Source organism: Saccoglossus kowalevskii, chromosome 22 (genome assembly GCF_978046115.1).
Source record: "Saccoglossus kowalevskii chromosome 22, keSacKowa6.1, whole genome shotgun sequence".
In the NCBI taxonomy this organism is placed as follows: Eukaryota; Metazoa; Hemichordata; class Enteropneusta; family Harrimaniidae; genus Saccoglossus; species Saccoglossus kowalevskii.
In genome coordinates, this window is record NC_140662.1 from 1,310,633 (window position 1) to 1,328,570 (window position 17,938).

The window sequence follows — 17,938 nt, forward strand, 5'->3', positions numbered from 1 at the left end:
ATGTCATCTATGGTGACACCCCTGCACATAGCTCCCATACAATGTCATCATGTGATACCCCTACACATAGCTCCCATACAATGTCATCTATGTGATACCCCTGCACATAGCTCCTATACAATGTCATCTATAGTGATACCCCTGCACATAGCTCCCACACAATGTCATCTATGTGATACCCCTGCACATAGCTTCCATACAATGTCATCTATAGTGATACCCCTGCACATAGCTCCCATACAATGTCATCTACAGTGATACCCCTGCACATAGCTCCCATACAATGTCATCTATGTGAAACCCCTACACATAGCTCCCATACAATGTCATCTATGTGATACCCCTGCACAAAGCTCCCACACAATGTCATCTATGTGATACCCCTGCACATAGCTTCCATACAATGTCATCTATAGTGATACCCCTGCACATAGCTCCCATACAATGTCATCTACAGTGATACCCCTACACATAGCTCCCACACAATGTCATCTATGTGATACCCCTGCACATAGCTCCCATACAATGTCATCTATAGTGATACCCCTGCACATAGCTCCCACAAGATGTCTTCTATAGTGATACCCTTGCGGCTAGCTCCAATACAATGTCATCTACAGTGATACCCCTGCACATAGCTCCCACACAATGTCATCTATAGTGATAGCCCTGCACATAGCTCCCACACAATGTCATCTATAGTGATAGCCCTGCACATAGCTCCCATAGAATTTCATGTATGTGATACCCCTGCACAAAGCTCCCATACAATGTCATCTATAGTGATAGCCCTTCACATAGCTTTGATACAATGTCATTTATAGTGATACCCCTGCACATAGCTCCCATACAATGTCATCTATGTGATACCCCTGCACAAAGCTCCCATACAATGTCATCTATAGTGATAGCCCTTCACATAGCTTTGATACAATGTCATCTACAGTGATACCCCTGCACATAGCTCCCACACAATGTCATCTATAGTGATACCCCTGCACATATCTCCCATACAATGTCATCTATAGTGATACCCCTGCACATAGCTCCCATACAATGTCATCTATGTGATACCCCTGCACAAAGCTCCCATACAATGTCATCTATAGTGATAGCCCTTCACATAGCTTTGATACAATGTCATCTATGTGATACCCCTGCACATAGCTCCCATACAATGTCATCTATAGTGATACCCCTGCATATAGCTCCCACACAATGTCATCTATGTGATACCCCTGCACATAGCTCCCACACAATGTCATCTATGGTGATACCCCTGCACATAGCTTCCATACAATGTCATCTATAGAGATACCCCCGCACATAGCTCCAATACAATGTCATCTATAGTGATACCTCTGCACATAGCTCCCATACAATGTCATCTATAGTGATACCCCTGCACATAGCTCCGATACAATGTCATCTATAGTGATACCCCTGCACATAGCTCCCACACAATGTCATCTATAGTGATAAATGTACCTCTGCACATAGCTCCCATACAATGTCATCTATAGTGATACCCCTGCACATAGCTCCGATACAATGTCATCTATAGTGATACCCCTGCACATAGCTCCCACACAATGTCATCTATAGTGATACCCCTGCACATACCTCCTATACAATGTCATCTACAGTGATACCCCTGCACATGGCTCCTATACAATGTCATCTACAGTGATACCCCTGCACATGGCTCCCATACAATGTCATCTACAGTGATACCCCTGCACATAGCTCCCATACAGAGTCATCTATAGTAATACCCCTGCACATGGCTCCCATACAATGTCATCTACAGTGATACCCCTGCACATGGCTCCCATACAATGTCATCTACAGTGATACCCCTGCACATAGCTCCCATACAATGTCATCTATAGTTATACCCCTGTTCATAGCTCCCATACATTCATCTTTAGTGATACCCCTGCACATAGCTCCCATACAATGTCATCTATAGTAATACCCCTGCACATAGCTCCCATACAATGTCATCTATAGTGATATCCCTGCACATAGCTCCCATACAATGTCATATATAGTGATACCCCTGCACAAAGCTCCCATACAATGTCATCTATAGTGATACCCCTGCACATAGCTCCCATACAATGTCATCTATCGTGATACCCCTGCACATAGCTCCCATACAATGTCATCTATAGTGATATCCCTGCACATAGCTCCCATACAATGTCATCTATAGTGATACCCCTGCACATAGCTCCCATACAATGTCATCTATAGTGATACCCCTGCACATAGCTCCCATACAATGTCATCTATAGTGATACCCCTGCACATAGCTCCCATACAATGTCATCTATAGTGAAACCCCTGCACATAGCTCCCATACAATGTCATCTATGGTGATACCCCTGCACATAGCTCCCATACAATGTCATCTATGTGATACCCCTACACATAGCTCCCATACAATGTCATCTATGTGATACCCCTGCACATAGCTCCCACACAATGTCATCTATATGATACCCTTGCACATAGCTCCCATGCAATGTCATCTACAGTGATACCCCTGCACATAGCTCCCATGCAATGTCATCTATGTGATACCCCTGCACATATCTCCCACACAATGTCATCTATAGTGATACCCCTGCACATATCTCCCACACAATGTCATCTATGTGATACCCCTGCACATATCTCCCACACAATGTCATCTATAGTGATACCCCTGCACATATCTCCCACACAATGTCATCTATAGTGATACCCCTGCACATATCTCCCATACAATGTCATCTATAGTGATACCCCTGCACATAGCTCCCACACAATGTCATCTATGGTGACACCCCTGCACATAGCTCCCATACAATGTCATCTATGTGAAACCCCTACACATAGCTCCCATACAATGTCATCTATGTGATACCCCTGCACATAGCTCCTATACAATGTCATCTATAGTGATACCCCTGCACATAGCTCCCACACAATGTCATCTATGTGATATCCCTGCACATAGCACCTATACAATGTCATCTATAGTGATACCCCTGCACATAGCTCCCACACAATGTCATCTATGTGATACCCCTGCACATAGCTCCCATACAATGTCATCTATAGTGATACCCCTGCACATAGCTCCCACACAATGTCATCTATGGTGACACCCCTGCACATAGCTCCCATACAATGTCATCTATGTGATACCCCTACACATAGCTCCCATACAATGTCATCTATGTGATACCCCTGCACATAGCTCCTATACAATGTCATCTATAGTGATACCCCTGCACATAGCTCCCACACAATGTCATCTATGTGATACCCCTGCACATAGCTTCCATACAATGTCATCTATAGTGATACCCCTGCACATAGCTCCCATACAATGTCATCTACAGTGATACCCCTGCACATAGCTCCCATACAATGTCATCTATGTGAAACCCCTACACATAGCTCCCATACAATGTCATCTATGTGATACCCCTGCACAAAGCTCCCACACAATGTCATCTATGTGATACCCCTGCACATAGCTTCCATACAATGTCATCTATAGTGATACCCCTGCACATAGCTCCCATACAATGTCATCTACAGTGATACCCCTACACATAGCTCCCACACAATGTCATCTATGTGATACCCCTGCACATAGCTCCCATACAATGTCATCTATAGTGATACCCCTGCACATAGCTCCCACAAGATGTCTTCTATAGTGATACCCTTGCGGCTAGCTCCAATACAATGTCATCTACAGTGATACCCCTGCACATAGCTCCCACACAATGTCATCTATAGTGATACCCCTGCACATAGCTCCCACACAATGTCATCTATAGTGATAGCCCTGCACATAGCTCCCATAGAATTTCATGTATGTGATACCCCTGCACAAAGCTCCCATACAATGTCATCTATAGTGATAGCCCTTCACATAGCTTTGATACAATGTCATTTATAGTGATACCCCTGCACATAGCTCCCATACAATGTCATCTATGTGATACCCCTGCACAAAGCTCCCATACAATGTCATCTATAGTGATAGCCCTTCACATAGCTTTGATACAATGTCATCTATAGTGATTGATACCCCTGCACATATCTCCCATACAATGTCATCTATAGTGATACCCCTGCACATAGCTCCCATACAATGTCATCTATGTGATACCCCTGCACAAAGCTCCCATACAATGTCATCTATAGTGATAGCCCTTCACATAGCTTTGATACAATGTCATCTATGTGATACCCCTGCACATAGCTCCCATACAATGTCATCTATAGTGATACCCCTGCATATAGCTCCCACACAATGTCATCTATGTGATACCCCTGCACATAGCTCCCACACAATGTCATCTATAGTGATACCCCTACACATAGCTCCCACACAATGTCATCTATGTGATACCCCTGCACATAGCTCCCACACAATGTCATCTATAGTGATACCCCTGCACATAGCTCCCACACAATGTCATCTATAGTGATACCCCTGCACATAGCTCCCATAGAATTTCATCTATGTGATACCCCTGCACAAAGCTCCCATAGAATGTCATCTATAGTGATACTCCGGCACATGGCTCCCATACAATGTCATCTACAGTGATACCCCTGCACATAGCTCCCATAGAATGTCATCTACAGTGATACCCCTGCACATAGCTCCCATACAATGTCATCTACAGTGACACCCCTGCACATAGCTCCCATACAATGTCATCTACAGTGATACCCCTGTTCATAGCTCCTATACAGTCATCTTTAGTGATACCCCTGCACATAGCTCCCATACAATGTCATGTATAGTAATACCCCTGCACATAGCTCCCATACAATGTCATCTATAGTGATACCCCTGCACATAGCTCCCACACAATGTCATCTACAGTGATACCCCTGCACATAGCTTCCATAGAATGTCATCTATGTGATACCCTTGCACATAGCTCCCATACAATGTCATCTATAGTGATACCCCTGCACATGGCTCCCATACAATGTCATCTACAGTGATACCCCTGCACATAGCTCCCATACAATGTCATCTACAGTGATACCCCTGCACATAGCTCCCATACAATGTCATCTACAGTGACACCCCTGCACATAGCTCCCATACAATGTCATCTACAGTGATACCCCTGTTCATAGCTCTTATACAGTCATCTTTAGTGATACCCCTGTTCATAGCTCCCATACAGTCATCTTTAGTGATACCCCTGCACATAGCTCCCATACAATGTCATGTATAGTAATACCCCTGCACATAGCTCCCATACAATGTCATCTATAGTGATACCCCTGCACATAGCTCCCATACAATGTCATGTATAGTAATACCCCTGCACATAGCTCCCATACAATGTCATCTACAGTGATACCCCTGCACATAGCTCCCATACAATGTCATCTATAGTTATACCCCTGTTCATAGCTCCCATACAGTCATCTTTAGTGATACCCCTGCACATAGCTCCCATACAATGTCATCTATAGTGATACCCCTGCACATAGCTCCCACACAATGTCATCTATGGTGATACCCCTGCACATAGCTTCTATACAATGTCATCTATAGAGATACCCCTGCACATAGCTCCAATACAATGTCATCTATAGTGATACCTCTGCACATAGCTCCCATACAATGTCATCTATAGTGATACCCCTGCACATAGCTCCGATACAATGTCATCTATAGTGATACCCCTGCACATAGCTCCCACACAATGTCATCTATAGTGATAAATGTACCTCTGCACATAGCTCCCATACAATGTCATCTATAGTGATACCCCTGCACATAGCTCCGATACAATGTCATCTATAGTGATACCCCTGCACATAGCTCCCACACAATGTCATCTATAGTGATACCCCTGCACATACCTCCTATACAATGTCATCTACAGTGATACCCCTGCACATGGCTCCTATACAATGTCATCTACAGTGATACCCCTGCAAATGGCTCCCATACAATGTCATCTACAGTGATACCCCTGCACATAGCTCCCATACAGAGTCATCTATAGTAATACCCCTGCACATGGCTCCCATACAATGTCATCTACAGTGATACCCCTGCACATGGCTCCCATACAATGTCATCTACAGTGATACCCCTGCACATAGCTCCCATACAATGTCATCTATAGTTATACCCCTGTTCATAGCTCCCATACAGTCATCTTTAGTGATACCCCTGCACATAGCTCCCATACAATGTCATCTATAGTAATACCCCTGCACATAGCTCCCATACAATGTCATCTATAGTGATATCCCTGCACATAGCTCCCATACAATGTCATATATAGTGATACCCCTGCACAAAGCTCCCATACAATGTCATCTATAGTGATACCCCTGCACATAGCTCCCATACAATGTCATCTATAGTGATACCCCTGCACATAGCTCCCATACAATGTCATCTATAGTGATATCCCTGCACATAGCTCCCATACAATGTCATCTATAGTGATACCCCTGCACATAGCTCCCATACAATGTCATCTATAGTGATACCCCTGCACATAGCTCCCATACAATGTCATCTATAGTGATACCCCTGCACATAGCTCCCATACAATGTCATCTATAGCGATACCCCTGCACATAGCTCCCATACAATGTCATCTATAGCGATATCCCTGCACATAGCTCCCATACAATGTCATCTACAGTGATACCCCTGCACATATCTCCAATACAGAGTCATCTATAGTGATATCCCTGCACATAGCTCCCATACAATGTCATCTATAGTAATACCCCTGCACATAGCTCCCATACAATGTCATCTATAGTGATACCCCTGCACATGGCTCCCATACAATGTCATCTACAGTGATACCCCTGCACATGGCTCCCATACAATGTCATCTACAGTGATACCCCTGCACATAGCTCCCATACAGAGTCATCTATAGTAATACCCCTGCACATGGCTCCCATACAATGTCATCTACAGTGATACCCCTGCACATGGCTCCCATACAATGTCATCTACAGTGATACCCCTGCACATAGCTCCCATACAATGTCATCTATAGTTATACCCCTGTTCATAGCTCCCATACAGTCATCTTTAGTGATACCCCTGCACATACCTCCCATACAATGTCATCTATAGTAATACCCCTGCACATAGCTCCCATACAATGTCATCTATAGTGATATCCCTGCACATAGCCCCCATACAATGTCATATATAGTGATACCCCTGCACAAAGCTCCCATACAATGTCATCTATAGTGATACCCCTGCACATAGCTCCCATACAATGTCATCTATAGTGATACCCCTGCACATAGCTCCCATACAATGTCTTCTATAGTGATATCCCTGCACATAGCTCCCATACAATGTCATCTATAGTGATACCCCTGCACATAGCTCCCATACAATGTCATCTATAGTGATACCCCTGCACATAGCTCCCATACAATGTCATCTATAGTGATACCCCTGCACATATCTCCCATACAATGTCATCTATGGTGATATCCCTGCACATAGCTCCCATACAATGTCATCTACAGTGATACCCCTGCACATATCTCCAATACAGAGTCATCTATAGTGATATCCCTGCACATAGCTCCCATACAATGTCATCTATAGTGATACCCCTGCACATAGCTCCCATACAATGTCATCTATAGTGATACTCCTGCACATAGCTCACATACAATGTCATCTATAGTGATACCCCTGCACATAGCTCCCACACAATGTCATCTATAGTGATACCCCTGCACATAGCTCCCATACAATGTCATCTATAGTGATACCCCTGCACATAGCTCCCATACAATGTCATCTATAGTGATATCCCTGCACACTATAAGCTCACACAGTGTTGCTGTGCTATTAGCAATTATTTCTGATAGCATTGTGGACACCATACCTTGATGATAATTCTTCTTTTGAGTTCCTTTGGAGATGGTAGTGCTTTCATGGTTGATGTCACAGGGTCAGTATACAGGGTTTCTATATACAATATGTTTAGGAAAAACATTCTTGATAGTTGAAAGCCAGTGAAACTATAATTGTAATCACTACAATTGTCAGTTAAACAAGACAAATATATAATGCACCCTGAAGCTTGATGTTAACAATGAGTTGAAAATACAGAGATATTAATTATCAAAATGCTATCTGTAAAATAACAGAACATGAAAAATTAACTTAATTTGTATTACCAAGCATATCTAATTCTCGCCCAGGATTGAGTTTTTGCCTTTTTTTGAACGAAATGAAAACAAATTTAGGATGTAAATTATGTACCAACTTCCAGCAAAACAAGTTCTAAAATTGAAATGCTGTGGTGGACTCCTTTTGGCTCACCCCAGGTTAAAGTACAGAGTTACCAGTGTAAAGGATACCACCAAATCTTTCAATCATATATTCAGCCATCTTCTTTTGTTGTTCCACACTGCAGTGGTTTTCCAGGGACAATATCACTGGGTAGCTGCAAAGTAAAAACCAATTAGGCTCTAACAGACTAACAAGTATTTTTTTCATTTAAATCAAAGCCTGTTTTTGCATAAATATATACATAAACTGAATGCTATATAAATCAAAATAGATGATTTAAATTGACCAATCCAGAAATGGTATTGCGACTAATTAATATTCATGAGTTCAACATTATCCAATCAGCAAGTGTCTTGGCAAGTGGTGGTTGCATTATAAGCAGACAATGTTGAACTCTTGAGCCAATCACTGTTAAATATTAGAATGAAAGCTAATGATCGGCATTTAACAATTTTTATGTTTATGCCCCAGCTTTGTGTCCTTCAGAAGATGAGGTAAGAAGGGTAACTGCAATGAATCCATGACACATATACTGACACGCATACTGACACATGTATCAACACATATACTGACACATGTACCGACTTGCATACTGACACATGTACCGACTTGCATACTGACACATGTATCGAGTTGTATACTGACACATGTACCAAGTTGCGTACTGACACATGTAATGACACATATACTGACATGCACCGACACATATACTGACATGTACCGACACATATACTGACATGTACCGACACATAAACTGACATATACTGACATGTACTGACACACGTAATGACACATATACTGACATGTACAGTTTACTTACACATATACTTGCACATATACTGACATGTACAAACACATATACTGACATGTACCGACACAAATACTGACATATACTGACACATATGCTGACATGTACCGACACATATACTGACACATATACTGACATGTACCGACACATAAACTGACATATACTGACATGTACTGACACACGTAATGACACATACACTGACATGTACAGTTTACTTACACATATACTGGCACATATACTGACATGTACAAACACATATACTGACATGTACCGACACAAATACTGACATGTACTTGCACATATGCTGACATGTACCAACACATATACTGACATATACTGACACATATGCTGACATGTACCGACACATACTGACACATATACTAACATGTACTGACACATATACTGACACATGTACTGACACATGTACTGACATGTACTGACACATATACTGACATGTACTGACACATATACTGACATGTACTGACACATATACTGACATGTACTGACACATATACTGACATGTACTGACACATAAACTGACATATACTGACATGTACTGACACACGTAATGACACATATACTGACATGTACAGTTTACTTACACATATACTGGCACATATACTGACATGTACAAACACATATACTGACATGTACCGACACAAATACTGACATGTACTTGCACATATGCTGACATGTACCAACACATATACTGACATATACCGACACATATACTGACACATATACTGACACATATACTGACACATGTACTGACACACGTAATGACACATATACTGACATGTACAAACACATATACTGACATGTACCGACACAAATACTGACATGTACTTGCACATATGCTGACATGTACCAACACATATACTGACATATACCGACACATATACTGACACATATACTGACACATGTACTGACACATGTACTGACACATGTACTGACACATGTACTGACACATGTACTGACACATATACTGACATGTACCAACACAAATACTGACATGTACTTGGACATATGCTGACGTGTACCGACACATATACTGACACATATACTGACATGTACTGACACATATACAGACATGTACTTGCACATATGCTGACATGTACCGACACATATACTGACATGTACCGACACATATACTGACATGTACCGACACATATACTGACATGTACCGACACATATACTGACATGTACTGACACATGTACTGACACATGTACTGACATGTACTGACACAAATACAGACATGTACTTGCACATATGCTGACATGTACCAACACATATACTGACATATACTGACACATATGCTGACATGTACGGACACATATACTGACACATATACTGACACATATACTGACATGTACTGACACATATACTGACACATATACTGACATGTACTGACACATATACTGACATGTACTGACACATATACTGACATGTACCGACACATATACTGACATGTACCGACACATATACTGACATGTACCGACACATATACTGACATGTACCGACACATAAACTGACATATACTGACATGTACTGACGCACGTAATGACACATATACTGACATGTACAGTTTACTTACACATATACTGGCACATATACTGACATGTACAAACACATATACTGACATGTACCGACACAAATACTGACATGTACTTGCACATATGCTGACATGTACCAACACATATACTGACATATACCGACACATATACTGACACATATACTGACACATATACTGACACATGTACTGACACATGTACTGACACATGTACTGACACATATACTGACATGTACCAACACAAATACTGACATGTACTTGCACATATGCTGACGTGTACCGACACATATACTGACACATATACTGACATGTACTGACACATATACAGACATGTACTTGCACATATGCTGACATGTACCGACACATATACTGACATGTACCGACACATATACTGACATGTACCGACACATATACTGACATGTACTGACACATATACTGGCACATATACTGACATGTACCGACACAAATACTGACATGTACTTGCACATATGCTGACATGTACCAACACATATACTGACATGTACTGACACATATACTGACATGTACCGACACAAATACTGACATGTACTTGCACATATGCTGACATGTACCAACACATATACTGACATGTACCGATACAAATACTGACACACATACTGACATATACTGACACATATGCTGACATGTACGGACACATATACTGACACATATACTGACACATATACTGACATGTACTGACACATATACTGACACATATACTGACATGTACTGACACATATACTGACATGTACTGACACATATACTGACATGTACCGACACATATACTGACATGTACCGACACATATACTGACATGTACCGACACATATACTGACATGTACCGACACATAAACTGACATATACTGACATGTACTGACGCACGTAATGACACATATACTGACATGTACAGTTTACTTACACATATACTGGCACATATACTGACATGTACAAACACATATACTGACATGTACCGACACAAATACTGACATGTACTTGCACATATGCTGACATGTACCAACACATATACTGACATATACCGACACATATACTGACACATATACTGACACATATACTGACACATGTACTGACACATGTACTGACACATGTACTGACACATATACTGACATGTACCAACACAAATACTGACATGTACTTGCACATATGCTGACGTGTACCGACACATATACTGACACATATACTGACATGTACTGACACATATACAGACATGTACTTGCACATATGCTGACATGTACCGACACATATACTGACATGTACCGACACATATACTGACATGTACCGACACATATACTGACATGTACTGACACATATACTGGCACATATACTGACATGTACCGACACAAATACTGACATGTACTTGCACATATGCTGACATGTACCAACACATATACTGACATGTACTGACACATATACTGACATGTACCGACACAAATACTGACATGTACTTGCACATATGCTGACATGTACCAACACATATACTGACATGTACCGATACAAATACTGACACACATACTGACATATACTGACACATACTGACATATATACTGACATGTACTGACACATACATTTGTATACTGACATGTACTGACACATACATTTGTATACTGATATGTATCATATATAATGACATGTACCAACACACGTACTGACACATATACTGACATGTACTGACACATATACTGGCATGTACTGGCACATATACTGACATGTACCAACACAAATACTGACATGTACTTACAAATATACTGACACACATACTGACATATACTGACACATACTGACATATATACTGACATGTACTGACACATACATTTGTATACTGACATGTACTGACACATACATTTGTATACTGATATGTACCATATATAATGACATGTACCAACACACGTACTGACACATATACTGACATGTACCGACACATATACTGACATGTATTGACACATATACTGACATGTACTGACACATATACTGACATGTACCGACACATATACTGACATGTACCGACACATATACTGACATGTATTGACACATATACTGACATGTATTGACACATATACTGACATGTATTGACACATATACTGACATGTACTGACACATATACTGACATGTACTGACACATATACTGACATGTACTGACATGTATTGACACATATACTGACATGTATTGACACATATACTGACACATATACTGACATGTACTGACACATATACTGACATATACTGACACATATACTGATATGTATTGACACTTATACTGACATGTACTGACACATATACTGACATGTACCGACACATATACTGACATGTACCGACACATATACCGACATGTACCGACACATATACCGACATGTACCGACACATATACTGACATGTACTGACACATATACTGACATGTACCAACACATATACTGACATGTACTGACACATATACTGACATGTACCGACACAAATACTGACATGTACTGGCACATATGCTGACATGTACCGATACATATACTGACATGTATTGACACATATACTGACACATATACTGACATGTACTTACAAAAATACTGACACATATACTGACATGTATTGACACATATACTGACATGTACTGACACATATACTGATATGTACCAACACATATACTGACATGTATTGACACATATACTGATATGTACCAACACATATACTGACATGTATTGACACATATACTGATATGTACCAACACATATACTGACATGTATTGACACATATACTGACATGTACCGACACATATACTGACATGTATTGACACATATACTGAGATTTTAAAGTGAACACTCACTTAGATGCCTTAAATGCATATTTATGGATTACTTTAATCACATCTTTGAAGCTGATCTTAGAAGTTAATGTGTAACCATGGTAAATAATTGGTTCACCGTCAGGACCATCCCAGCAATCCACTGGAGAAAAGAAATAACATTGAAAGGTTAGGATACAGATAAAGTAATATGATTGCTTTGGTTTAATATCCAACCAAAAAAAAAAAACACACACTATAATGATGTTTATAGAAATTTAGTGAAACATACACCAAAACTGATAAACACAAGCCATGCATGGCACCAGTCCTCATTAGTTATCAAATTTAAGATATATAGTTTTGTTTATAGTAATATAGCTGGAATATAAACATGTCAGGAATATGATGATTGTTTAAATGATTGACATTTGTATCTGATCATCAAACAAGTATTGAGAGATATTGCTCTGGAACAGCATTAATTAAAACAAAATCAGCCATTTTTAATACATGTATAATGAATATATAAAATTTGAACATAGTCAGTCAAAGCATGTCAGAAATATGGCTCTAGAAGCCCATTCATTAAAACAAATGTGCACTAGATAGCCATTCTGAATCTGATCTAAAAAATAAAATAACGTGCATCCGGAACCCGTAATGTCTAATGTATGTACCAAGTTTAAACAAAATCCATTCATAAATGCTTAATATTTGATGATTTTTTAGCACAAAAAAGGCCATCATTCGGCCATTTTTAATAGAATCGTCAAGCCAGTAGATCTGTATATCTATGACAAGCTGTATAAAGAATATTTAAAATTTGAACATAATCAGTCACAGCAAGTCAGAGATATGGCACTGGAACCACATTCATTAAAACAGTCGGCCATTTTTAATCTTATCTGAAAAACAAAATAATGTGCATCAAGGTCATATAATGTCCAATGTATATACCAAGTTTGAACAAAATCCATCTGGAAACAGCCGAGAAATGCTTGATTTTGATGATTTTTAGAACAAAAATGGCCGACATTCGGCCATCTTGAATCAGATCATGAAACAAATTGATGTGCATATGTATAATATCATGTATGATGTATGTGTGAAGTTTGATTGTGATTGGTCTAGGCATTTTTAAGATACAGGCTCAAACGCATGCACACACGGACGGACACACGGATGCACAGAGGTCAAAACATAAGCCCTCGTTTTCAGACTGCGTCCGAACAGGGACTACCTGGTAATAAAAAATCAATAGAAAAATATTCTATAAATGTACATAAAAAAAGTCAACAGAAATTTGAAACTTTATAAGTCTAATTTATCTTGCATACAAATTGAATGAAATTTTATATTTTATATTAATTCTGTTGAACTGAATAGAAATTCTACAGACATTATGGATAGAAAGCAAAGGAGCAAATCAAACATTTTTCCAATATATTGAATTAAGTTTAACTTACATTCAACACATCGGCAACCCAATCTGAGAGCCCTTACATATGCTTCAGTACTGCTAGGTCCACGTAACTGATCTTCCAGAAGATATCTAGTCGTGAAAACAACAACATTTCATTGTAGTATATTATATTTTATGTTTCATCACAGACAATATTGCATTTTAGCCCATGTGGGATACTTATTCCATGTAATACAACCCTATGAATATTTACGATATCCCAACCCTGATAGCATATTTCATGTAATACAACCCTAAGAATATTTACGATATCCCAACCCTGATAGCATATTTCATGTGATATAACCCTATGGATATTTACGATATCCCAACCCTGATAGCATATTTCATGTGATATAACCCTATAGATATTTACGATATCCCAACCCTGATAGCATATTTCATGTGATACAACCCTATGAATATTTACGATATCCCAACCCTGATAGCATATTTCATGTGATATAACCCTATAGATATTTATGATATCCCAACCCTGATAGCATATTTCATGTGATACAACCCCATGAATATTTACGATATCCCAACCCTGATAGCATATTTCATGTGATACAACCCTATGGATATTTACGATATCCCAACCCTGATAGCATATTTCATGTGATATAACCCTATAGATATTTACGATATCCCAACCCTGATAGCATATTTCATGTGATACAACCCTATGAATATTTACGATATCCCAACCCTGATAGCCTATTCCATGTGATATAACAATATAGATATTTACGATATCCCAACCCTGATAGTCTATTCCATGTGATACAACCCTATAGAAATTTACGATATCCCAACCCTGATAGCCTATTCCATGTGATATAACAATATAGATATTTACGATATCCCAACCCTGATAGCATATTCCATGTGATACAACCCTATAGATATTTACGATATCCCAACCCTGATAGCATATTCCATGTGATATTACAATATAGATATTTACGATATCCCAACCCTGATAGTCTATTCCATGTGATATAACAATATAGATATTTACGATATCCCAACCCTGATAGCCTATTCCATGTGATATTACAATATAGATATTTACGATATCCCAACCCTGATAGTCTATTCCATGTGATATAACAATATAGATATTTACGATATCCCAACCCTGATAGTCTATTCCATGTGATATAACAATATAGATATTTACGATATCCCAACCCTGATAGTCTATTCCATGTGATATAACAATATAGATATTTACGATATCCCAACCCTGATAGTCTATTCCATATGATATAACAATATAGATATTTACAATATCCCAACCCTGATAGTCTATTCCATGTGATATAACAATATAGATATTTACGATATCCCAACCCTGATAGCCTATTCCATGTGATATAACAATATAGATATTTACAATATCCCAACCCTGATAGTCTATTCCATGTGATATAACAATATAGATATTTACAATATCCCAACCCTGATAGCCTATTCCATGTGATATAACAATATAGATATTTACAATATCCCAACCCTGATAGTCTATTCCATGTGATATAACAATATAGATATTTACGATATCCCAACCCTGATAGCATATTCCATGTGATACAACCCTATAGATATTTACAATATCCCAACCCTGATAGCCTATTCCATGTGATATTACAATATAGATATTTACGATATCCCAACCCTGATAGTCTATTCCATGTGATATAACAATATAGATATTTACGATATCCCAACCCTGATAGCCTATTCCATGTGATATAACAATATAGATATTTACAATATCCCAACCCTGATAGCCTATTCCATGTGATATTACAATATAGATATTTATGATATCCCAACCCTGATAGTCTATTCCATGTGATATAACAATATAGATATTTATGATATCCCAACCCTGATAGTCTATTCCATGTGATATAATATAGATATTTATGATATCCCAACCTTGATAGCATATTCCATGTGATACAACCCTATAGAAATTTACGATATCCCAACCCTGATAGCCTATTCCATGTGATATAACAATATAGATATTTATGATATCCCAACCCTGATAGTCTATTCCATGTGATATTACAATATAGATATTTACGATATCAAACCCTGATAGCCTATTCCATGTGATATAACAATACAGATATTTACGATATCCCAACCCTGATAGTCTATTCCATGTGATACAACCCTATAGATATTTACAATATCCCAACCCTGATAGCCTATTCCATGTGATATTACAATATAGATATTTACGATATCCCAACCCTGATAGTCTATTCCATGTGATACAACCCTATAGAAATTTACGATATCCCAAGCCTGATAGCCTATTCCATGTGATATAACAATACAGATATTTACGATATCCCAACCCTGATTTCCAATATGCGAAATTGGTGATAAAATATTAGTTCCAAAAATGTTCCTAACCCTGGAAACAAAACATATAATATCACAAAATATCAACAAAATAATTCATCATAGGAAAATTATTACACACTGTTATGACAAATGACACATAGAGTCACACATCAGTGAGAGACTGTCAGAGAAAGCATTAGCCTCCCAAGAAGGCTATGAATTTGATATTTCATTCAGGGCAGTCAGTAAGCTGTCATTCTTTACCATATCTCCAAAGTTTGGTTGACAAAACTGGATTTTATTGATACTTACGTGTTATGAGATGATGCTATAAAATAATGACTGAGTGGTTTTGTCATGTCTTGATAGATTCTTGTGTGATATGGATTCATTAACATACTTTCTTTTCCCAACAAAAACAACTTGAACCCTACAAGAAAACATAACATAACTATAGCAACCTTGCCTCTTGAGAATCTAGACACTGTAAAATACTTATTTTAGCTGGAATTAATTTTCGCTGGCTGTTTTTCATGGAATTTATTCCACTGATTTTTAGCAAGTTGAATGTAAAATATAGGA

General features: G+C 38.9%; 1 pseudogene across 1 annotated transcript in view; it reads right to left on the bottom strand.

Moving 5' to 3' along the window:
• Positions 1-17,938, bottom strand: part of LOC102804539 (1-phosphatidylinositol 4,5-bisphosphate phosphodiesterase delta-1-like) — an 87,705-nt pseudogene that overhangs the window by 45,214 nt on the left and 24,553 nt on the right. The window contains exons 8-12 of the transcript XR_014928189.1: positions 17,669-17,786; positions 14,991-15,076; positions 13,564-13,684; positions 8,410-8,495; positions 7,932-8,014 (exon numbers count right to left, since the gene is read on the bottom strand). The product of XR_014928189.1 is annotated as a 1-phosphatidylinositol 4,5-bisphosphate phosphodiesterase delta-1-like (transcript). The remainder of the gene's footprint in view (positions 1-7,931; positions 8,015-8,409; positions 8,496-13,563; positions 13,685-14,990; positions 15,077-17,668; positions 17,787-17,938) is intronic.